At 45.2% G+C, this 24,443-nt stretch overlaps 1 long non-coding RNA gene across 1 annotated transcript in view; it reads right to left on the reverse strand.

Moving 5' to 3' along the window:
- Positions 1–2,809: 2,809 nt before the first annotated feature.
- The window catches only part of LOC118155355 (uncharacterized), a 29,480-nt gene continuing 7,846 nt past the window's right edge, over positions 2,810–24,443 (reverse strand). The window contains exon 2 of the long non-coding RNA XR_013519838.1: positions 2,810–4,984. This is a non-coding gene — a long non-coding RNA (uncharacterized LOC118155355). The remainder of the gene's footprint in view (positions 4,985–24,443) is intronic.

Below are 24,443 nucleotides of genomic sequence, written 5' to 3' on the forward strand. Positions count from 1 at the left end.
CGGAGAGCAGAGAGCAGAGCCCCTGAAGCCCTTTGAAATGGCAGCTCTCGCTTCCCTAGGGAGCCACAGATATTTAGAAGATGCAGTTTCTCCTTTGATCTTCTTGAAGCAGAATCAGGAACCACCCAGGAAAATGCTTGTCAGGGTTCTGTGGCTTGGGCCTTCTGGGGAAGGTGGTATCTGGTTGGCCACATGCTGATACCAAGCAATGTGGCAGGCCCAACCTCTCTCGAGTTACTATTAAATCCAAGTATTTCCTAGAATAAGGTTAGCAGCTAGATACCACAAATATGTTTTCATGAGTACAACTGCCCTGTCTGAGCAGGGTTCTCACAGAAGACCACCTAATCACACTATTGTCTGGGGAAAAGACTCCTGACATCCATACTAGGAGATCTTACTCCAGTCTTGACTGCCATGTACAAGCTTTAGCCTTTCTTGGCCAGGTGCAGCTCATGCCTGTAATCCCAGCACTTTGGGAGGCTGAGGCCGGCAGATCACAAGGGCAGGAGTTCAAGACCAGCCTGCCAACATGGTGAAATCCCATCTCTACTAGAAACACATAAATTAGCCAGGCATGGTGGCACACGTCTGTAATCCCAGCTACTTAGGAGGCTGAGGCAGGAGAATCGCGTGAACCCAGGAGGTGGAGGTTGCAGTGAGCAGAGACCGCCCCAGTGCACTCCAGCCTGGGTGATAGAGCGAGACTCCGTCTTTAAAAAAAAAAAAAAGCTTTAGCCTTGTTGAGCCTTATCCAGCATGCAAAGATGTTCACACCTGCCCTGCCTGCTTTCCAAAACTGTTCTGAGGAACAGAGACAGAAGAAACACAGAAACACTTTGAAAACTCAAAGAGCCTGTGCCCATGCCAAGTTAGGTTAAATGTCACAGTGGCTCATAGGGACCTGAGTCTCTAGACCAGATCTGAACCCCAAAGTGTCCTGTTCCTGCTGACCAAATCCCTTCCAGGATAGTCCTTAAAGCCTGGACACTGACCTTAACTCCAGGTTCCCTAGATACTCGGGTAAAACATAAAATCTTCACAAGTACCATAGATGCAAAGTTGTGTATTCTCAAAAAATAAACAAACAAGAAAGAACCCACTACTTCCATGCCAAAAAAAAAAAAAAAAGATTCGGTGTCTCTCAAAATGTGGACATACAATGCTGCATACTGTCAGGAGCCCAGACCCGGTCCATAAAGCAGGAACTGGCCTTGTCCATCGTGATCATTAGCCAGAAGGTCAAAATTAGAAAGGCCTCTGAGCCACTTTCTTTTGGAGGAGAGGTGGATGCCAAGACCAGCTGTCTCAGAAACCAAGGGGAGCTGCAGGGCGACCAGGTGGTCATCCTCCCAAATAAAGAAAACAAAACAAAACAACGCTTTCCCTAAATTCCACTTCCGCAAGATCCACATTTTACACTTGTGAAACGATTTCCTGGCTGACAGCTGACCTATGTTGGCGTCCCTGACACACTGGTAATTGTTTACCACGGGGTGCCTGTTCTTTGGCCACCGTCCTTACTCTGGTGTTCAGCCTGTTAATTGTTTTCCAGTGGTTCTGTTGCACCAACTGTATGAATTCCTCCTGCGGATCTGTCCACTGCTTCCTTGGGCATGCTTAAGGGAACAGATGCCCCCAAAGGCATCACAGTGACCCCAAAGAGGCATTCCACCCACAAAAGCCATCTTCGAAGAAGGGGCCACTTAAAACTGTTCTTGAAAAATGTTTGCGACCATATAAAAATGGAGAGTGGGAGGTACAAGGGGAATAAGAGGGGAAGGCGAGCAGGTGAAACTGATGGAGATGTGATCTCTCTCTTTCTTAAGGCCAAAGAATGAGCAAAGCAGGAAAGAATCGTGGGGGCAGAGAGGGGAGTTGGCTCGAATGTTACACCGAAGGAGAGGCAGGGGAGCTCCAGTCTCTTGGCTGAGAAGTCTAAGAGTCTATAGTACAAGAGTCTATAGGGTCATGAATTGAAGTGCCCTCAGTGGGTCACAGTGGAGAGCCCTTCTATGTGACCAAGTCCAGTCTTTTCATTTTCCACATGAGGAGACTGGATCAGAGAGGGAGTGACTTAGCCTCTACTCAGCATGGAGGCATCTAGGCTAGCTCCTCACACTTCCTGACTCCCAAGTCTTTCTGCTCATTGGACAAATGCCATTTATAGCTTCCCCTCTAGAGCTTCATATAAGCAAAACTTTCAAATCTGTGTTTTCGTTTTTGTTGTTTGAGATAGGGTCTCACTCTGTCACTCAGCTGGAGTGCAGTGGTGTGATAGAGGTTGAGGCTGCAATGTGATCAGGTTGAGGGCTCAAGCAATCCTCCCACCTCAGCCTTCTGAGTAGCTGGGACTACAGGTGCACACCACCATGCCTGGCTCATTTTTTTTATTTTTAGTAGAAATGGGATCTCTCTATGTTGCCCAGGCTGGTTTCGAACCTAAGCTCAAGTGATCCTCCCACCTTGACCTCCCAAAGTGCTGGGATTACAAGTGTGAGCTACCACACCTGGCCTGTCTGTTTTACTCGCAGCTGCCTCCTACGTGCCTTGGAAAGTGCTGACACATGGAAAGAACTCAATAAACATCTTTGGGGAAAAGGAATGCTCCACTTAGCTAGCCTTTCCCCTTAAGGCGTAGTGGATTGAGGTATCTTCAGGCCGTGTGACGCCCCGGATGTGTGTTACATGGGGGTTCCCTGGGCTTAGTCATGTGTGGAGGGTTGCTGTTATGACAGTCTGGGGCTCATCACAGGGTGGATTCTGTCAATGTGGGAGTTGCAGGGATGGAAAGGCATATGAAATTGTGAATTGTTCAAAAGTCTTTTAATGAAAGGAAATGAGGGAGGAAAAGAGAAGAACCAGCCAACGCAGAATGACTAGCGGGCTAACAGCCTCAAGATCAAGGCCAAGAGAGGAGGGAAAGGGGCTCCTGCACGTGTGGCTGGGGAGGGGCAGCTCAGTGCAAGACACTGAGTCATGAGATAAGGGCCCTGCCAGCATGAAGGGCGAAAGGCTTGTCAGAGAGTTCTTCTGATAAATGATCTCAGAGCTTTCAGGACATACTAGCTTTTAGGATATGCTGGGGATATCACGGGGATGCCCTGGGTGCCAGGTCTCTGGGTGGAAGTGCACCACAGTTATGACAGTGTTTCTGTGGGGAAATATGGTCTGCATCATGAAGATATTCTTTACAACCCCTTTTCCAGGATGTGTTGACCTGGAAAGCTGAGCTGTGTACGCATCTACATCTCAACAGGCCTCCGGGCACTGCAACCAAGCCATTTTAACCAAGTGAGTTGGAGGAGAATGCATTTTGGATGGCAGGACAGTGACCCTGGAGAAGAGATAGAACCAGGTGAAGCAGGACCTGGAGAGGGGCCAGCTCTCTGTTTAGGGGCATCTTGGGGCTAACCTGGGGCAAACCTGGGGCAAACCAGGCCATGTGATGCTGCACCGTGACTCAGCCAGTGCCCTGGGCACCTGAGGTTTTTCTCAAGTCTTGGCCAGTTCAGGACATTCCAGTCCACAAAGGTCCCTGAGTCAGATTCCCTGGGCTAGAAAAGCAAAGGGCATTCAAAGTTCCCCTTGCTTAAATCAGCTTTTTTAAAGAAATTAAATCAAAGGAGTGAGTTTAAAGGTTAGCCGTGCACCCTTCCTTCATATTCACATGTACAGCTTGAGACTCTGCCAGCAATCTTTGGCTTAAGGCAAGATGGGCTGGTCCTTCCTGATGGGATGATGGTCTGAGAGTCAAGGGCAGGCCCAGGCTCTGAAGGAAGAGAATGCAGCCCAGAGATCCTTTTGCTGTTTTAGGATAGCCATGAGAAACTCGACTACGATTTATCCCTAAGCATAGCCATATGTTTCAAGTCAACATTTAGGATTTTCTTTTGAAGGAATGAAGTTAGGCATTGGTTTTAACCTTTCCCTCCACCCCTGAAACTGACACTGAATAATGCAGCGTGCATTCCCCCTCCACAATCGTGGGTAACAGTCTACTCAGTGGATCTGCCTTTTAGCTGTAGATTGGCTGAAAAGTCCAAGTACTGTGCAGTTCCTCACAGCAGTCCTGTTTCATGCAGGTCACGGCAGGCTCCAGAGAGCAGAAAACAAGGGTGCTGGCCCCACCCCTCATCTGGGATCTCCAGATCAAAAACCTAGAGTTGTAGAAGTTTCTTAGAAGCAGGAGAAGGAGGCAGAACTGAGATCAGAGGCTCAAATTTTTCCTTAGCAAGGAAAAGGGGACAGGAAAGGCTGGGGCAGATATCCAGTAAACTCTCATTCCCTTCTCTACCTTCAGGGCACAAGTGACCCTCTGTGGCATCTCCTGCTCCCTAAACCAGTGTAATTTACACAGTCTTATCCTGTGCTGAGTTTCAGGGCAGATTGGGGTGTAAGGGGCAGGGCAGACAACTGAATGTTCTCTAGCCCTGCACCCATCACTGAAGAGTCCAGCCAAGGCATTCTATAGAATGGTAAATAACTGACAACTTCTCTTTAGACATCAGCCCCCAGCATATGTTCACCTCCACCTCAGTGGAGCTCTGAAATGCCACTCAACCGAAATTAGCTTTTTCACCTTCTGGTTTCCTCACCGTGGCAGGGTACCAAGACTGCTGAACTGCGTCTCAAACGATGAGGTTCTGTAGCGTCAAAGCTGCCACTGGCTGGCTGTGTGACATTCAGGAAATCCATATCCTTCTCTGGATTTGCTCTGGCCTCAAGCTCCTTTGGTATCAAACGAGGACGGTTGATTCTAAGTCCATTTCAAGGTTTCTCCACTAATTTTCAAAAAGAAAAAAGCGACGGGGGGGGGCCTTTTTTCTTTCTTCCACTAGATGGCGCTGTGTCTCCAACTGCAGCCAGCCGGGCCGGGCCACTCTCGAGGGCATTTGTTCAGGGGTTCCACTTGGCCGAGCACAGCGGAGGCGCTGGAGGCTGCTGCTCTCCCAGGACTCGGCCAAGACGGTGCAATCCGGCTCTGCAGGTTGAATCAGGGCAAAACAGGAAATGGTCAGGAGCTTAAACGGCAAAAAGCAATTTGGTTTTAAAAGGGCAAGCTTAGGATTGGACAGGACAGGCAGGTTCCTGGGCTCTGAACCCTACACGGGCACCCGGTTTCCCCAGGACTGGCTACCAGAGGATTTTGGCGCAGACTCTGTGCTGGGTCTTCATCTGCAGCTCACCTGTCTAGAATGTCGGCCCCTAAAAATTCTAGAATATAGAACCAAACGCTTGAAGCATTAGAAGGGACCTTAGGACCAGCACCCTCCGCTGCGGATTCTCGCCAAGGCATCCCGCAGGGGTGGCGTCCAGGTCGCTGTGACCATCACCTTTCCTCATCTCTGTTCAAGTGAAAGATGACAAGCCTGACATCTCTTTCCTTTTAGCTATCATCTTGATAATATTTTTTTTAAGAGAAGGTCAAATAGTTCAAGTCAACAAATGTTCAAGAATAACAGTGTTTTAAAATGTAACCAGTAATGCTTTAAAAAAAATAAATAAAGTATTAGGTAAAAATACTTATAGTATTCTGTGGTGGGGGAGGGACTGAATAGAAGGTATCTAAAGCTATGTGAAATGTTGGGATATAGACGGGCAAATGTTAGAGTATAAGGAACAAATAGGAAGATGGTTTGCTTTGTGGCATTTCTGTGATTATGGGTGATTTTTTTTCTTCTTAAATGTAGAATGTTCTTGGTTTTTCTCTGATGTTTGAAAAATATCAATAGCAAATCCCTAATGACTAGGATCTACTGACTTCTAAAAAGCCTCCGGTATTTCCCTCAAAATATGTTTCTGTTTTGAACCCCCTTTGAAGTTCTCTGCCCAAAGGTCAGCATTTCTATGTAATGTGACTATTTTTTAGTTATTTTAAGATTCTCTCTCTGAACTTCACCCTGATGCTTTTCCCACTGATTTGTCAAAATGTAACAATTTGGCTATAACAGAATAGTAATTTGTTCTTCCCTCACTAAAATGGGGGCAATACAATATTTAAAAAAAAGTTTATAAAAATTCTTGTGTAATCTCACCACTATAAAATAACTTGCCTCACTATGTATAGTTCTGTCTGGAGGCTGGCCACATATATAGGTATTTTTATATAGTTGTAATCATAGAGTATATGTTATTTTACAGAATATTTCTTTTTAAAGACTTGCCAAATTTTTACCCAGTATGTTGCCAATGCCGAAGTGTCAATACCTAATTCAAAGATCCTTCAGAAGGATGTTCAGTTAAAAGCCAAAATGATAGTGAGGAATTTCATGACCTAACGTGACCTACTTAGCTCTCAGACACAGTAACCACCTGTGTAGGTTCTGATCAGAATAAAAGAGGCATCTGCATATGTGATTCAGGCACCCTCAACTCGATCCTCCGGTATCATTTTGGCTTTTAAATGAATGTCCTTCTGAAGGAGCTTTGGATTAGGTATTGACACTTTGGCACTGGAAACAGAGACTGGATAGAAACTGTCCCTTCTGCACTCCTCTGGGTGTCTCTGTTTGGCACTTCAGAAGTTCTCTCTCCGGTCGTTTCTTGTTCACTCGTCTGTGTGTGATGGAGATGGGGTAGCATCTCCTGTCTCTCTCTCTTGGCCCACTGCTAAGCACAGCACTGTCCACTCCAGAGTTTACCACATGAGAGATTGCCAGGAGTGCATTTTGTTTCGTTAGAAATAATGGGCTACAGCCTATGGCAGAAATCAGGCTCCTTGAAAGAAGGTAAGAAAGAAGGAACCATCCCCCAATTCCCAATGTTAAGGAAGAAGAACTATCTCTCAAGTACTAAGACTTTGCCTTCTGACTCCTACCTGGCAAGAAGCAGTGGCACCAACCACCACAATCACACATTTTTATGCACACCATTAACCGCCCCAGTCCTTCCACAAACTCAATGATATCCTTCACTGGTCTGTGTGAATCCAGAGAATCCAAAACAGCTCCTTTTTTCCAGGGTAGTGCTACCCGCTCCCCCACCCACAAGTCAGGCAGTCTCTAGGTGCTGAGCCTTCCTGAGAAGGAGCAGGAGTGATGTTAATTAACTCATGGCAGGAAAGAGACAGAGGAGTCACTTCAAAACCAAATCTATTTTTTGCTACACAAAGAGGTTCAGAAATCACATTACAACACAGTATTTGTGTTTTAAGTACCTATAGAACAAGTCAAGATCAGTGCTAATGTTGAATGAAAACAAATAGAAAATAAACGACTGTTGTATCCTTCAATTTTGCTCAGAGAAGCCTTGCAGATACCAGTAATGAGACATGGCAGGGCGGTAATTACAATGCAGACTTCGCTTTCATGCCATTATGGGGTCAGCACCAGCACGATTTGCTAAACTGCCTCCCCATGATGGCATTTCCTTGATACTTCTCTGCAAGGTTATATGAAAACATTCCACACAACCCCAGATTCCAGGACAAAAGAGGCACATTTTAATGAAGGTTTATCACATAGTCATCTATTTATACCCTGCCTTGAGGTAGCCAATAACGACAACAATAATAATAGACACAGTTGCCATATGTGAGGAACGATTACATGTCAGACACCGCATATGAGGTGCTTTATTTACAGTGCCTATAATTTTACAGAAATTCCTCTGGGAGATAGAGCATTAGAGAGGCAGCAGGTGCAGAGGTTAAGAACTCAGGCCCTGGCTGGGCGCGGCGGCTCATGCCTGTAATCCCAGCACCTTGGGAGGCCGAGGCAGGCGGATCACAAGGTCAGAAGTTCAAGACCAGTCTGGCCAACATGGTGAAACCCTGTCTCTACTAAAAATACAAAAACCAGCCAGGTGTGGTGGCACGCGCCTGTAGTCCCAATTACTCAGGAGGCTGAGGCAGAAGAATCACTTGAATTTGGGAGGCAGAGGTTGCAGTGAGCCGAGATCTCGCCACTGCATTCCAGCCTGGCGACAGAGCAAGACTCCATCTAACAACAACAACAAAAAGAACTCAGGCCCTAAAGTCTATGTGGCTTTGATCCTGACCCCACTACCTACCTGCTATGAGACATCAGCAAGTTACCTAAGCTATCTGTGCCTCAATGCATTACCTGTACAATATAATACAGATATTAGTAATTACTTCATAGGGTTGAGGATTAAATGGGATCAGCCATGTACAGTGTGGAGAACAGTACCTGGCACATAGGGAGGGCTCAATTAACATTAGCACAGTGGCAGAGACATTTAATGATCACCCATAGCCCATGGGCTCTTCTAAATTTCCAATCTCCTAGGAGTCAGGCAAAGCCATGCGACTGGCCTTAGTCAATGAAATATAAGTGGAGGTGACATGTGTCATTTCTGGACACAATGTTTAACAGCCAGTGCATGACTTTTTAGTGCTCTCTTCCCTGCCTCAGTGACCCTAGAAGCTGCCTGTTGATGGCAACACCAGATGGAAGACAACTGCATCCCAGGGTCACCAGATAGGGCAGGGCCCAGGTGATGCACATCAGATTTTGCTTGAGCAAAAAATCCATTTTTGCTGTACTAAGCTCCTGATGTTTCAAGCCTTATTTGTTACTGCAGCATAGTATGCTCTAGCCTGACTAGCACAGATATTGGATACAAACTGCCCTTTATGCACTCCTCTGGGTGTCCTCCGGGTGTCTCTGTTCAGCACTTTAGAAGTTCTCTCTCCCGTAGTTTCTTGCTCACCTATCTGTATGTGGTGGAGCTGGGGTAGCATCTCCTATCTTTCTCTCTGCTATTGCTATTATGTTCTTTTTTTTTTTTCTGAGGCAAGGTCTGGCTCTGTCACACAGGCTGTAGTGCACTGGCATGATCATGCCTCACTGAAGCCTCATACTCCTGGGCTCAAGTAATCCTCCCACCTCAGCCTCCTGAGTAGGTGGGACTACAGGTGTGTGTCACCATGCCTGGCCAATATTTTTATTATTTTATGTTATGATTATTTTCTTTGTAGAGATGGAATCCTGCTATGTTGCCCAGGGTGGTCTCAAACTCCTGGGCTCAAGCCATCCTCTCTTCTCAGCCTCTGAAAGTGCTCAGATTACAGGTGTGAGCCACTGTGCCGAGTCTGTGTTATTCTTATTACCTTCTTTTGACACTTGAAGAAGCGAAGGTTTAACTAGCCAAAGGGAGCCCCTCCATTCAAACTCGATGGGCCAAGTTCAGTCACAGAGATTTTGGAGGCTAAGGTGGGAGACTCACTTGAGGCCAGGAGTTCAAAACCAGCCTGGGCAATATAGTAAGACTCTATCTCTACCAAAAATATAAAACAAATTAGCCAGGCATGGGGGTGTGTGCCTGTACTATCAGCTACTTGGGAGGCTGAAGTGGGAGGGTGACTTGAGCCCAGGAGTTCGAGACTGTAATGAGCTGTGATCACACCACTGTACTCTAGCCTGGGCAACAGAGCAAGATGCCATTTCCAAAACAAAAAACAAATCCAGCTATCTATTTCACTCTAAAAGTAGCATCATCACATTCATATTTGCCTTTTCTTGAATCCCCGCAAACTCTTGGGTGCTATGGGAAAAAATGAATCCTCAGTTAAGCACTGGTTTAAAAAATATACCAGTGATGGTAACTGTTGGAGAATATGAATATTTGCCTTCTCTAAATCTGGACTGTGACCACCTTGACAAACAACATTAGAAAAATGGGAGGGCGTGAAGCTTAGAATTATTGTACCACCTTGAGGGGAGTGAACCCTGAATCCTAAATGTGAAAGTGATCACAGATGGGCTAGTATGCTAGTGACACCAAGTGGCATGGAAACCCAGGAAGCGGGAGCAGGAAGGGGATTAGGGAGAGGTCTCAGAGAAGAGGGCTGGGGTGGCCTGGCTGTTATAATACAGGGGGCCAAGGAGAGCACAAGATGCCCTGATCAGTCAGGGAATTCAGGAAGCATGAGAGTTGGCGCCCACTTTCTCTGGCTGCCAATATTCCTTCTATCCACCCTGTCTCCAATTTAATCTAAGAATTCAGGGTTCCCCCACTTTTCATAGAGGTCTTCAGCAGGAATCATGCTATATATTAAACCAAAAAGCTCTTCTAGAACATCCTTCTTCCTAAACAACAAGGCATGGGAATTATCTTCTCAAATACAAGGCTAACGCACTCTTCTGCCTCAGTTTCCTCTTTGTGAACTAGCGGACTACACAGCATTTCGAGGGTCCCTGCCAATCTTAAACATCTATGCTTCTATGAATAAAGGATGGTGGCACCATGTCCCTGCTTTCACAGCTTAAAGGGTTCATGGAAGGAAAATGCAATGCTTGTTCTATGCTTTGTTTGTTTTTGAGACCGAGTCTTGCTCTGTCACCCAGGCTGGAGTGCAGTTGTGCGATCTCTGCTCACTGTAACCTCTACTTCCCGGGCTCAAGTGATCCTGCCACCTCCCAAGTAGCTGGAACTACAGGTGCGTGCCACCCTGCCTGGCTAATCTTTGTATTTTTAGTAGAGACAGGGTTTTGCCATATTGCCCAGGCTGGTCTCAAACTCTTGGGCCCAAGCAATCCACCTGCCTCGGCCTCCCAAAGTGCTGGGATCACAGGCATGAGCCACCACACTGGGCCTTCCTTTCATCCATAAAATCATTACACTTCCTGCTGCCTACCACAGAGGGAAGGTATGCAAATGAGCTGAGGTGCTATCAAACACCTTAAAAACCTCCTGCAAAACATTATGTAAGTGCTAAACATTAATATCCAACAACTGCCACTCACTACCAATTTCTAATTTAAAGGTTCCACCACTATCACCTCCCGAAAACTACAAGATTTTGTCTTTGCTGTTGTTACATAACACTGTAACCTAAATTGAAGTAATTTATGTTTATAGTGAAAAATTAGAGAATATGGGAAAAAATAACACAAGAAAAACTGCTTACAGTCCCATGCCCAAGTGACAACTTTGGTATAATTATCAGCTTAGCACACTTCCTTTCAGTCTTTTCATCTGTATATCTTTATTGATTTAAGTCCAGATCAGGTTCAACGTACAATTTTGTGTCTTACTTTAACATTACATTGTAAATAGTTGCCATTAGAAACTGCTCATAGGCCGGGCGCCATGGCTCACACCTGTACTCCCAACACTTTGGGAGGCCAAAACGGGTGGATCACCTGAAGTCAGGAGTTTGAGACCAGCCTGGCAACATGGTGAAATGCTGTCTCTACTAAAAAATACAAAAATTACCTGGGTGTGGTGGTGGGTGCCTGTAATCCCGGCTACTTGGGAGGCTGAGGCAGGAGAATTGTTTGAACTCACGAGGCACAAGTTGCAGCGAGCTGAGATTGTGCCACTGCACTCCAGCCTGGGTGACAAGATCGAGACTCTGTTTCAAAAAAAAAGAAAAAAAAAAGCTCATGCGTGCAATTTTTAATGGCTACGTAAAACTCCGATCTTATAGTGTGCCCTGATCTCCTTAACCAGTCCACAGTCCTCATTACTGGAAATTTTGGGTGTTTTCAAAGTTTTCCTAGTTGGAGGAATGCTGAGGACAATTCCTTTAGCTTTTCTGGTGTTTCTAATTATTTCCTTAGGCTACACTCTCCTGTGCAACTAGTCTGTACTAAAATAGTCTCCGCCAAGTACTCAATTCTGCAAAAAAGGCAAAGAAAATCCAGTCATCATAGTCAATATTACTAATGACCCAATTCAAGCAGCAGAGCTCTTTCAGCGAGGGTCTATGAATAGCAAAGCCACACTTCTGGTAGAAAGTTACAAAGAAAGAGTAACCATTAAGGTTGCTCTTAAACTAGGGTTAAGATACTGTTCTATGCTGCCTCTTAGCCAGAGAGCTATTTAATCAAGACCAGCATTCACTGAAAAAGTATAATATTTCTATTCAAGGGAAATAATCTGGCCACCCACACCTTCCTTGTAATTCGACAGGCTCTCTAAAAGCACAGGTTGCCTACAGACACTGGCTGACAGACAAAAAGAGCTTTGAAAGTCTAACCTTTGTGCGTCCTCCATCTGAAAGCAGAGCTCTGGGAAGCTCAGCTCTCCCCTAAACTGTTGCCAAGGATACCCCGAGTCGCCACAGAATCCAGACCCAATTAGTCCAAGTGCCCCCATTTGGTCGGTTAAACATTTTGTTTGGTTAAAATGTGGCTTGGTTGGTTAAAAATATTGGTTAAACATTTTGTCTTTTTATTTTGACAGATTAATTCATATTTTTCAAACATAAAAAAGACATAAAATGATCCAGGTTTCATTCTTTGTATGCGTTCAGCTGCAGGTAACTACTTATCGCCCAAGAATCTATCTTTCAAAGAGACCATCCCATCAATAGGCATCACAATAGTGATACTGACAACAATAATCATTAGGGCAGCAAACCATTTATTGCACTAGACACGCCATGAAAACTGTAGCTAGACGGATCGATCATTACCATTTTGGATGTGCAGCCAGGATCAAAGCTAGTAAAACTACAATTATCTCACTTAAAAACTTGGGCTTATTCACACTAAATGTTTATTAGATGTTACATGGGCCAGGCACTCCGCCAGGGGCTTTATATACATTTTCACCAAGCCTCACAACTGTCCTGCTAGAGAGGCATCCTCAGTCTCATTTTAGAGGAGGGAACTGAAGCTCGTAGAGGTTAAGAGACAGATTGCAGCAAGGCTGGGGGTTGAACACAGGATCAAGACCTGAGCTCCTCCACTGCCTTCTCCACATCCTCAACCAAACTGGTAGGCTGACAAAAATCTGAGCCCAATAACTGGAAGGCGGTGTGGATTGTGAAGAGGAGATCTAAAGGAAAACAAATTAATGGTCCAGAAACAGGATAAATGGGTGGCAGAAGTGAAGAGCCAGCCTCTCGGCCCTTCAGCTGATTCCTCCTAAGTCAAGGCTCACAGCCCTGCTACCATTAATGGTGGAAGAAAGTGCTTGTGGCATTTATACTCAAGGATGGCTCTTTAGAGCCCCTCTTCAACTCTTAAAAAAAAAAAAAAAGAACCATTATTCTGTCTCCAGGGAGGCCAATTTTACCTTTTCTCTAGAGGAATTTCCTAACCCTTCTCCACAGAGAGAAAGCCCCAGAACCTTTACATTGGGAACATCCTTGGGCAAATCCTGCAAGGGGAGATTAAAAACAAACAAACAAAACATTTCCACTAGAAAATGTGAGAAGTGAGCCTTTTTTGAAGGTAAGAATTAAAAGTGACAGGGAATCAGTGAAGGAACCAGGGCCGTGACAGGTGGTGAAGACAAGTAGGAGAGACAGTCACACTTCTACTTATGAAAAGTGACTCCAAAGAAAGCCACTTTATGCTGTAGGCCTGGTGGGTGATGCCGAGATAGCACCATTTAAACCCGTGAGAGCCACCTACGGCTTGCAGACTAGGGAGTTTTTCCCTCCAACATTTACAGATTTATTCAGTGCTGTTAACTCTTCTTTTGGGCTTCTAAGCACTGAAGAATGGATCCTAGGAAAACTGGACAGGAAATCAGGAGTCTGCCAACTACAAGCTGGGGCTTATCCTCACATTCACATACAAAAGAAGGAAGGGCTATGGACCATCTGAGGTCCCTTCCAAGTTTAACTCAGTGTAATTTTTAATTTATTTTGGCAAATATGTATTGAAGACACACACAGTGTCAGGCATAATCTTGGCTTTAAGATGTAAAGATCTGGTCCCTGCCCTTGAGAACTCAAAGTCTAGTAGGAGAGAAGTGTGTGTCAGGAAATACCCCAAGACATCAGTGTGATGAGTGTAACAAGCCTGTTTGAGGGGAGGGGCAGGGCGGGGGAGACCCCTGAACTTGGCGCCTAGGAAGGCCCATGAAATAAATGATGAATACATGATGTCTAAGCTGGGTTTCTAAGGGTCATGAGGCATTCATGGGGGCAGCGGGGGTGTCTAGTAAAGGGGTCCTTGCTGCTTTCTAACCTGGAGCAATCCAGAGATGAGGTTTCTGTAAGCTCTCTAGGTGCAAAGGAGGCAGGCCTTGGGTTGGTTCATGGGGTAATGTGGTGCCCAGCCTAGGAACAGAATCCGACGTAATTCTACTCTGAGTGGCCCTAAACTCACTAGGCCAAGGACATCCTCTAGGACAGGGCTGTCCCACTATCCTTCCTCACAGCCACTGGGTTCAGAAGTACAAGGTGGGGTGGATGCGGGAGGGGAGGGCTAAGCAATCAGGCCTTCAGTCCCAGCCTTCTGCCTTTCCAGGTGTCATCTACAGAAGAAGTTGTCATTGCTAGAACATTTGTGGAAATCAGTACTCTCGGACCTGAAGTGATTATCAGTTCACAATCTCACAGAGACTTGAATATGAAAAGCATCACGAAAAAGGTTCTCTCCAGTTTTCTCCTCTTGTTTCTGGTGGCAGCTTCTTCATTTCCTTGGCTGATTCCCAATTTGCCGTCTTCTAAGAGAGCATTCAATGCTGGGATTCCTCGGGGCTCTGGCCTTTGTTTGAGTTTCTTCTCAGGCTACCCTCTCCCCCAGGGGTATCTTGTGGAGCTCCAGATTTACAGTTCACCTGTTTGGCAAGGATGCCCACCTCTCCAGCTCCCCTAGGTCCCAGATCCACCCACACCACTGCCCTGCAAGACAACACCACTCGATGCCTCAAATGAAATACAGCCAAGACTTGAACTCATAACTGCCCCACACTCTCTCCACACTGCGATCTCAGCAAATGGTCCCACCATAACCCAGTTGCTCAGCCCAAATCTTTAGGAATCACTCCTAATTACTCCCTCTTTCTCACACCCAACATCCAATTAAACACCAATTCTTGGTCATTCTATCCTCCAACATTCCCTCAGATCTGCCTGCCTCTTCCCATCCCCAGCATCAGCACCCTAGTTCAGGCCATTTTCACTTGGACAACTGTAAAAATCTCCTCCACGATCCCTCACCTCCCATCTGGACTCCCCCTAATCTGTTCTCCACACAGCTGCTGGGGCATTTCAAGAACACAGATCTGATCCTAAGAATCCCCTCCTGAAAACCTTTTAATGGCCTCTCATTCCTTTACAGTCCCAAATCCTTCAAGTGGCTTAAAGGGCTACAAATGACTGGGCATCTCTCCAGCCTCAACTCATGAAATCCTCCGGCATGTGGGACTTTGCCTAGCACAATACCTGCTCCCCCCTTCCCTGCCTCCCTCCCCGTACAGTCAGTCCCCCGTGCTACTCCAGCTGGTGGGGACTCTGCTCTGCCCGCTTCTCCCTAACCCCTCCCCTCCTCGTCCCATGCCCAGCCATCTCTTACTTGACCTTCATTTCTCAGCTTACACTACATTCCTTGGGGAAGTCTGCTGTGTCCGTATAGGTCAGGCCTACAGTGCTCAAGGTTTATGCTCTGCAGCACTCTTATTTATCTACGATCATTTGTTTGTTGTCTGTCTTTCAAAGAACCTTGTTCTTTACTGCTCTCTAACTGGTCCTCAGCATGGTGCCTAGCACACAATAGGTGCTCTATTTGTATTCTTTAACGTATTTTTTAAAACCACTTCTATAGCTCTTCCTGGCACCTATAAGCAAACACTGCCCTCAGATCCCCACCTCTCTCCCTTCCCATTCTCCTCTTTCCCTCAGTCCGTGGCCTGGTTCCTGTCATCAGGCCCTTGTGTTCTATTTGCACATCTGATTCCAACACAACCTTCACACACTGTGATGATAAAACCTAGAAAGCAACTTCATTTTCTACTGAGCAATGCCTACGATGTCAGAATACACCCACCATTGTTACTTCCACAGAAATCATAATCAAAACTCTAGGGATCTGTGTCTAGAGTCCAGCATCCAGGTTGGCACCAAAAAGGGAAGAAACATTATTTGAAATATTTGTCTGGTTTCCATTGTCACTGTTACTTTTTCAGAGGGATAAACATATATACTATGGGGATGTTCTGGTTAAATAGTTTGGCTTAGTCAGGATTTACAGTGATTATCTCAGAAGCTCAGTTGCTCAGGAGGGGGAACAGGTGGGCAGAGCAATTCCTTAGAAGTGTAAGACGTACAAGCATCAAGCACAGAAAAAAGAAAAACCTTGCTTTCCAAAGTCCATAAGCTTCCCTCTGGCTGCAGTGCAGCCTCTCTTGCTGGCGCAGACAACATGACTGAGAGCCAAGCGTGAATGACAGAGTCGGATTTGCTAAGCAAAGCCTGTTTCAAAGCAATTAAAAAGAGAATGTCATCTCCTGTGGAAGCTGCAAACAAAAGGCCGGGGATGCTTTTCCCTTTTTTAATTGATCGGGGCTGTCAACTACTTCATTAGCAACCTGATTAGGTTCTAATCAGCCCTCTAATTAAGTGCTTTCAAATCAGAACCTGAGAAGGGTGTGAACTTAGAAGGGAGGATGGGGCAGGTTGGGCAGGACCGCCTGCAAGAAATTCAAACGGGTTTCTGAACCTGAGGCAGGATTCAGACTGTATTCTTGCACGTAGATATCCATACAGGACGAGTCCTCTGAACGTTTTGTTTTGGAAACAAACGGTTTAACACCTTACTTAGAAAGTCTAGGCAGTAAAGCACAAAGAACTGCTTGCTTAAGAAGAACATAGAAAAATAATTGAAAAATATTTCATCAACAGGAACAAAGGGAGAAAGCAAAATTGATGCTTCTGGCTGACAGGCTATCCTCTAGAATGACTTTCTTTGACCTTAGGAAACCCTTGGACTCTAGGCAACCAAGAAGTGTCTTGGAAAGACCTCTCAAATCTAAAATTTAGGGAACTCAGCATCATTCTTTGCAACACCACAAAGAGGCCAGTGCAGATCCTAACCCACACTCTGCTTCAAAGGTGCTTCATTTTGGGATGTTGATTCTGAGGTGGTGGTTGTTAGACAGCTGTATATTATTGATACTTTCAACCGCCAACACTAGGAGCTCTAATCATGGTCTGATCGCATCCAAGTCAGAGACCCGCACGAGTGTAATACACAAGTAAGCTTGGGAATTTTATTCTTCAAAACTACAGGTACCAAATTTCAAATGCTAAGTTTATTTTTTTTTTAAATCAAGCACAGAAGAAAGGAAACACCTTCATTTATTAACTAAACTCTCTTCTTCAAAATAATTTCTCCTTTTTCTCTCTTTGCAGTTATCATAAAAGGACATTTTATTAGTCTGTTCTCTGCTATAAATAAGTACCTGAGACTGGATAATGTATTTTAAAAAAAAGAGGTTTAATCAGCTCACAATTCTGCAGGCTGTACAGGAAGCATGGAAGCATCTGCTTGGCTTCTGGGGAGGCCTCAGGAAACTCACCATCATGGCAGAAGGCAAAAGGAAAGCAGGCACGTCACATGGTCGGACAGGAAGAAGAGAAGAGGGTGGTGCTACACACGTTTAAACAATCAGATCTCCTGAGAAGAGAGATCTTCTATCTTCTACCCCAGTATCAGGACAACAGCGCTGAGGGGGGATGGTGTTAAACTTGCCCCATTCCAGAAACAATGACCCAATCACCTCCCACCAGGCCTCATCTCCAACAATGGGGATTATAATTTGACAGATTTGGGTGGGGACACGGATCCAAACCATATCAGGCATCAGAAAAGAAATTATTTGGTGTGGCTCTTCATGGAAGCAAGAATTTTTCATGCAGGTGTGATGAAAGGATACCACAAGCTGGCCAACACAAGGTCTTATCTTAGCACCCAAATATTATAACCCAAACCCCACCTCTGGAATTTTCGAAGTTCAGAAGGTAGACTGAAAGTGCATGCAATCCATTTGATCACCGTGGGCTGAACCATAGATAATATGAAAATTAACAAAACTGAAGCTCTCTGAAAGTTTTCTGAATTGGGGGAGTATGTGGCTGGTGTGTGTGTGGGGTGGGGGGGGGATGGTTGTGAATTGGGGGATGGTCCACTGGTTTGTGTTATAAACAAATCCAGGTTCCTTTGGAACATCTTGTTTAGTTATGACCTTGTAGCACTGTCCACCTCACAAGGGTGATGACGGGAACTGAAGCTGATTACAGATAAAGTTATGGCATCCTATGAGCAACAGCTCCTCCAGCAAGGTGGGATATTAAGAACACAGGCTTTGGAATCGGACCATCCTGAGTGTGGCTTAGGATGGGTTGTTATCTGCTCTGAGCTCCTATTTCCTTATCTGCAAAATGGGCATAATATTCTATCCTTACAGGGGTTTTTCTAATATTAAAGAGAAGACATTTTTCAAGTGCTGATCCCACAGTAATGACTGTGGCATGCCAGGTTTCTTCTCCTCCTCTCCTCACCTTTTCCTGCCCTATCTTTTCTTCTCACAGACCCCTTTCTTCCTCTTCTCCTTCTCTTAGAGCCACACTTTAAAACTTTAACCTATAAAGCCAGAAACTATTTTTTCATTGGTTTAGTTTGTAGATTAACTGAATCCAAAACACAGGCCATCAGTAGAAGTTCTTGAATATCCTTCTCAGGGGTTTTATCCTTTCCTAGAAATCTTGTAATGGCTCTATAAACAAATGAGATTTAAGGTATTTATCCAAACAGTCTAAAAACGAAGGCCTAAGAATAATGGCTCCCTTTTCTCATCATACCAGGACCTGTGCAGAGTCTCTTTACCCCGTTCCTGGTCACAGAACTTTGAAGAGCAGTTACCCACCTGCCTCCTCTTGCCTTCTCTGCATTAGCACCCTTGATAATAGCACCTCCTATAATACAAGCAGGTGCCCTTACTCAAGGGCATAAGCTGCAAACAAAGTGGTTAACACAGTTCAAAAGCTTTGACAGACTGACTTTGGGAGCAGCCCAAATGGGAAATACTCTGGTTATTCATGCAAATGACAGGTCTGCCCACTCTCCTTAAAAACTATATCGCTTTATGGCATGACGTGGTGCCTCATACCTGTAATCCCAGCACTTTGAGAGGCGGAGGCAGGCAGACCACCTGAGGTCAGAAGTTCGAAATCAGCCTGGCCAACAAGGTGAAACCCTGTCTCTACCAAAAAATATGAAAATTAGCTAGGCATGATGGCACGTGCCTGTAATCCCAGCTACTCCAGAGGCTGAGGCATGAGAATCACTTGAACCCAGGAGGTGGAGGTTTCAGTGAGCTGAGATCATGGCACTGCACTCCAGCCCAGGTGACAGAGCGAGATCCTGTCTCAAAAAAAAAAAAAAAAAAGCATCAAAATCTACATCACTTAAAAATATATACAAAACATGCAGTCTAGTGCAAGTGCTCTTGACTGGGCTCGACTGAGAGCTTGCAGGCCACTGACCTGCTATCTGGAGACTAGAAAGACAGAACATGAAGGAGAAAGGCAGAGGGAACTGGAGAGGGACTGAAATTCAGAAAAAAAAATTAAGAGGGTGGGAGGAGGGGGAGGAGCCAGAAAGCCAAAAGAGGATGAATGTTGTGAAAGGTAGGTGAATGAGGAGGGTATGATTTCAAGGAATCCAAGGAAACAGGGGATACAGAGAAGGGGTGTTTAGCAGGATTCACTACTACTGATACCTAACATCACCACCTGTTCCTATGCACCAGGCTCTAGTTATGTGCATGACCTAAGGCATCTCTGTCGCAGCTGATATGAGAGACATTATTCTTATGCTCACATTTCAAATAAGTAAGCTGAGGTTCTGGGCAGATGAGCTAATCTGCAAGATCCCCACTGTAAGTAGTGGAGTTCTAAGATTCTAAGCCAGGCAACATGGTTCTAGAACCATTCTCTACCATCTCCCGTTAGCAGGATGCAGGCTCTGCATCAAGAACTGGGACATCAAGACATGGAGACGTCCACCAGGGCTGGATTCCCTGAGAAACAGATCCGGAGATGGAGATTTGATATAGGAAAGTTCACTGGCAAGTGTGCTCCAGATCACACTTGTGGGAGAGTGACGGCCACAGGAGTGGGCAGGAGAAACAGCTGTGATGCAGTCACAACTAAAGCCTCAGCTAATCCCACTGAAAGCCTGGAGCTGGGATGGCCCTGCAGAGTTGTGCTGCTCTGAGGCAAGGGGACCTGCCGAGGGGAGAGAGCTGCCAGCTCCCAACACTCTCAACTGGGAGGGGTGCCTGCCTCAGTCTAGGGGAGGGAGGGAGAGGAATCTGCAGAGCTCCCCACAGCATCTACTACCGTGTTCCACATCTAAAAAGAAGGGGTAGTTTACTGGCACAGTATTTGACAGGGGCTTGGTCAAGTGCCTGGGTTTGCCTTCCAACTCAGTCATTTCCTGGATAGAGAATTTTAGGAATTTGCTTAACTTCTCTGCATCTCCATGTCTTCATCTAAAATAAAGATAATGCCCATTTGATGGAATTGTTGAAGAAAATCATATATACAAAGTCTGTGCTGCTAAGTAAATGTTTCCCTCCCAGTTCTAAAAGGGGGCTGCTAGATATTCAGAAGAGACACACTCATCATAGGTCATTTAGGGAGACACCAGGTCTTGCCTGGACAGCTTCATCCTTTTGAGGTTTGTATCATGAAAATCAACTCCGTTGTCTCTGTTGGGGTGCCTCTTGTACTATCAGGCAAAACAGGGATGGAGAAATAAGGAGGTGGGGTAAAATGGGGTGTGGGGAATGACTGTGGCAATTCCTACGGTCGCTCTATCTTAACATTCCAAAACACTGTCAAGCTGATCTGACAAACCCAGTCCGAAAGAGACAGAAAACGCCAAACAGGAAGAGTGGTGTCTGTGGCGATGTCAAGACACCAAGACACGCTCTCTTGCTGGAATGGCACCAGGCAGAAAGCCAAAGAATTCTTAACAAAAAAAACAGAACGGAACAGCTCAGCAGGCTATGGACCATGATTTGTTGGGGAATGTGAGCAACTACAAAGGGCCAAGGCATTCCTAATATGTGTAAGATATTATTCTTGCCACCTCGCACAAATGTATACTGATCTCAACGTATGTCCTCCAGAAGATGATATCAGTTTGGGGGATGGCAGGACTGGGTGGAAAGGGAGGATTTAAGTTAGCATATGCGTGCCACAGTGAGCAGGGGGAGGGGGAAGAGCAAACCGCCATTTAATGAGCAGCCAGCATGTGGCTAGGTACTGAGCATTAGCTAATTTCATCTTCAAACAAATCCTCTAAGTGGATATTGGCATTATCCCATTTCTCAGATTAGAAAACTGAGCAAGCCAAGCACAGTGGCTCAACCCTGTAATCCCAGCAATTTGGGAGGCTGAGGCTGGTGGAGTCAGGAGTTTGAGACCAGCCTGGCCAACATGGAGAAACCCTGTCTCTACTAAAAATGGCCACATCTTTGACGACTTATGTCTAAACTTGGGTCAATTCTGTGACCGCGCTGAGCTTCCACCCCACATGGAAAATGGGGTAACAAGTCCCTGAGGGCTCACTGCATGGCAGAGTTTCCTTCAGCAGGAATTGGGGGCCCATAAAATTATTTAGGTGCTTGATAGACATGAAGTAACATGGAATAGCAAGTGAGAATGTTGTTCTCTCCCCAGTTTTCTTTCAGCTGTTCAAGTTACGGCAAGAAGAAATGCCTATTTGGTTCTAGTGCCCTATTGATTGATTGATTGATTGATTGACTGATTGATACAGAGTCAGATACCCAGTCAGAAAGAGACAGAAAATGCCTTACAGAAAGAGCAGCGGCCTTGGTTATGTCAGATGCCACGATGTTCTCATTAAATTACTTAGCACACTAAACTTGGGAAAATACTTAACTTTCTGCACCTCAGTTTTTTCTTTTCTTGAGACAGAGTCTCACTCAGTTGCCCAGGCTGGAGTGCAGTGGTATGATCTTGGCTCACTGCAACCTCTGCCTCCTGGATTCAAGCAGTTTTCTAGCCTTGGTTTCCCGAGTAGTTGGGATTATAGGCACCTGTCACCATGCCCAGCTAAATTTGGTATTTTTGGTAGAGACAGGGTTTCACCGTGTTGGCCAGGCTGGTCTCAAACTCTTGACCTCAAATGATCCACCCACCTTGGCCTCCCAAAGTGCTGGAATTACAGGCATAAGCCACTGTGCCTGGACTGGTTCTAGTGCACTTTAAAAAGCTAAAACTTGCTAATCCTCCTTAAAGAGATCAGGTCTCAGGTCCAGAGTATGACCTAGTTGAAACTTGACAACACTGCTTTGTTTTCATTGTATTTCTTTTCCTGGTTATCTCCTATTTGTGGTAGTTGATGCTGACTTCCTATTTACAGTGGCAATAACAACTTGCCTTTTAAAGAAATACATTTGTTTAAATAATATGAGTCAATTTTAAAGAAAATTATTAAGTAAAATAATGGTTTAGATGGCACACAGAAATGGGAAAACTCGTGAAGATAGAACACAAATGGTCACATTTTTGTGAACACTGTTAAAAAGACTAGAGACCACATGCCAAATGCCTCCCATCCACTGACCGTACGGTGGGTACTCAATAGGTATTAGCTCTTATATTATAATTTTGTATTATTAGCCTTGGAAGGTAATGGCACAGCTCATTGCTGAAGTACCCAAGAGCTCCCATTTCTGTTTCATGGTGCTCTGCCACTAACACGGCATCTTTTCTAATAAAAGAAGAGCAGAAGAAAATGAAATCAATTTCAAAAGATGAATTCACAGCCCAGTTCCACCACTTACTAGTTGTACAACCTTGGCCAAGTCAAGGAACCTGGCCAAGTTCAAACTCTCCATAATAGCTACCTTTATTAAGGACGTATTATACACCAAGCCACCTTGGTAAGAGCCTTAAGTCAACCATGCTGTTTAAATCTTGTAACAACCCTACAGAGGGTGCATTATTATCTTCATTATGCAGATTACAAACTAAAACTCAGCAAAGTCACTTGAGGGAGTGCAGGTCACCCCGCTGGGGGATGGCAGCAGCAGCATTCAAACCCTCTTCTTTCTGACTCCATACCTACCTCGGAGGTTGATGTGAAGATTAAAAGATAGTAGAGAGGATGTACCTTCTGCATAACATGCATTTGATAAATGGCTGTGCCTTAATACGTTTAGAATATTCCTGGCAGAGGCAACAAAGGAATGTTACTTTCTCCAACTGAGTTCAAAGGATGCAAAGGAGGAAAGAAGGAGGAACCAGCAGCTGATCAGGAAGAGTTGTGCCAGTGAACATCCAGCTTTCAGCATCTGCAGTAGGACTAGGTCTTGCTGTGCCCTGGTGATCTGCCTTGCGGTGAGACAGCTAATGAAGTTGAGCAGAGTGGGTGTACACAGCACATCTGCTGCTGCCAACCACGTTGCACTTTAAACGCTCAAGGCTGACAAACAGGGCATTGTGGGGAAGAATTACCCACTTTCAGCCCAGCACAGGGACCGACTTGCAAATCACAGGCTGCAGGGTGTCGAGAAGCCAGAAGAGGTTGAGAGTCACTGAGGAGACTGGCAGCAAGCTGCAGTTAGAGCCACGAGTCCCCAGAGAGCAAAGGCAAAGCAAACACAGTGGGACTAGGGAGAGCTGGGAATGGCGCAGATCACTCTTTTGTCTACATGAGACAAGAGCACCCTCAGAAGTAGAGAACTGCCCTGATTTAAATGAAAAATGAGGTTCAGACTGCTGGTCCCACACTTCAGTGCTGGTATTGTATAAGCAATTACATCATTATTATGAGATTAAATGCTTAAGGTTTTTTTAATCTTCATAAAAAGAATGCCTTAAAATTTCCATATGCTGGTAATTTTTCAGTTTTTTCAAAAACTAAGCTGTGAAATGGAGAAAGAACATGGTTCGCTGGAGAACGCATCCACATAGCACAGACAGCACATTGAAGGATTTCTGATGGGACGCTCAGTGCTCTTCTCTACTTTGCTAGGGAGAAAAGAACATCGTATCCACAGGGGAAAACGATCCACAGGGGAATGGGAGAAGAGAGAGAACTGGAGGCTCTGCTGGAGAGACAAAAAAAAAAAACACAGTTCCACAGAAGCATTCATAGAATTACTCCATTCATTTTGAAGAGCATGAGCTGATAGATGTTGATTGTATTATGTAAATGAACCCAAAGGGGACAGATAATGCTTCAGGGTCACCACCTGTCATATGCCAGTACCTTGCATTTCAAAAAGGGTTAAGAATGGCTGACCCAGTCCTTGGAGTGCCTGAGTGGGAGTCAATAGCCTTGAACACCATCATTTCAGATCTGACTCATTGTGGCAACATTAATTTCCTATTTGCAGAAACCTCTCCGACACATGATAGATCCTATTTATTCAATTTGCCACCTACAATATCTGTTAGATGTCACTGATGTCCAGAAGCTCTGCAAATACCAGGCTTCCCCCACTGACTTGGAGAAGCTGTGCTTTTTCAATTATGCTCTTAAAATGGTAGCATTCAATGTTGTCTCAATCACATTAAATTAATAGTCGAGAGGTCATGAATTGTTAAAAAGACTTATAAGTGCTGAAGTGAAGAAAAGTGTATCAAAGTAGGTCAGTCCGCCAGATGACAATCTTACCACAAGACAGTCCCATACCAGCCAATCCCCTCTCTCAGCCAAAGCCGCAACAATTCATCACCCTGGTTCAAAAAC

The sequence above is a fragment of the Callithrix jacchus genome, chromosome 7, assembly GCF_049354715.1.
Source record: "Callithrix jacchus isolate 240 chromosome 7, calJac240_pri, whole genome shotgun sequence".
Taxonomy (NCBI): domain Eukaryota; kingdom Metazoa; phylum Chordata; class Mammalia; order Primates; family Cebidae; genus Callithrix; species Callithrix jacchus.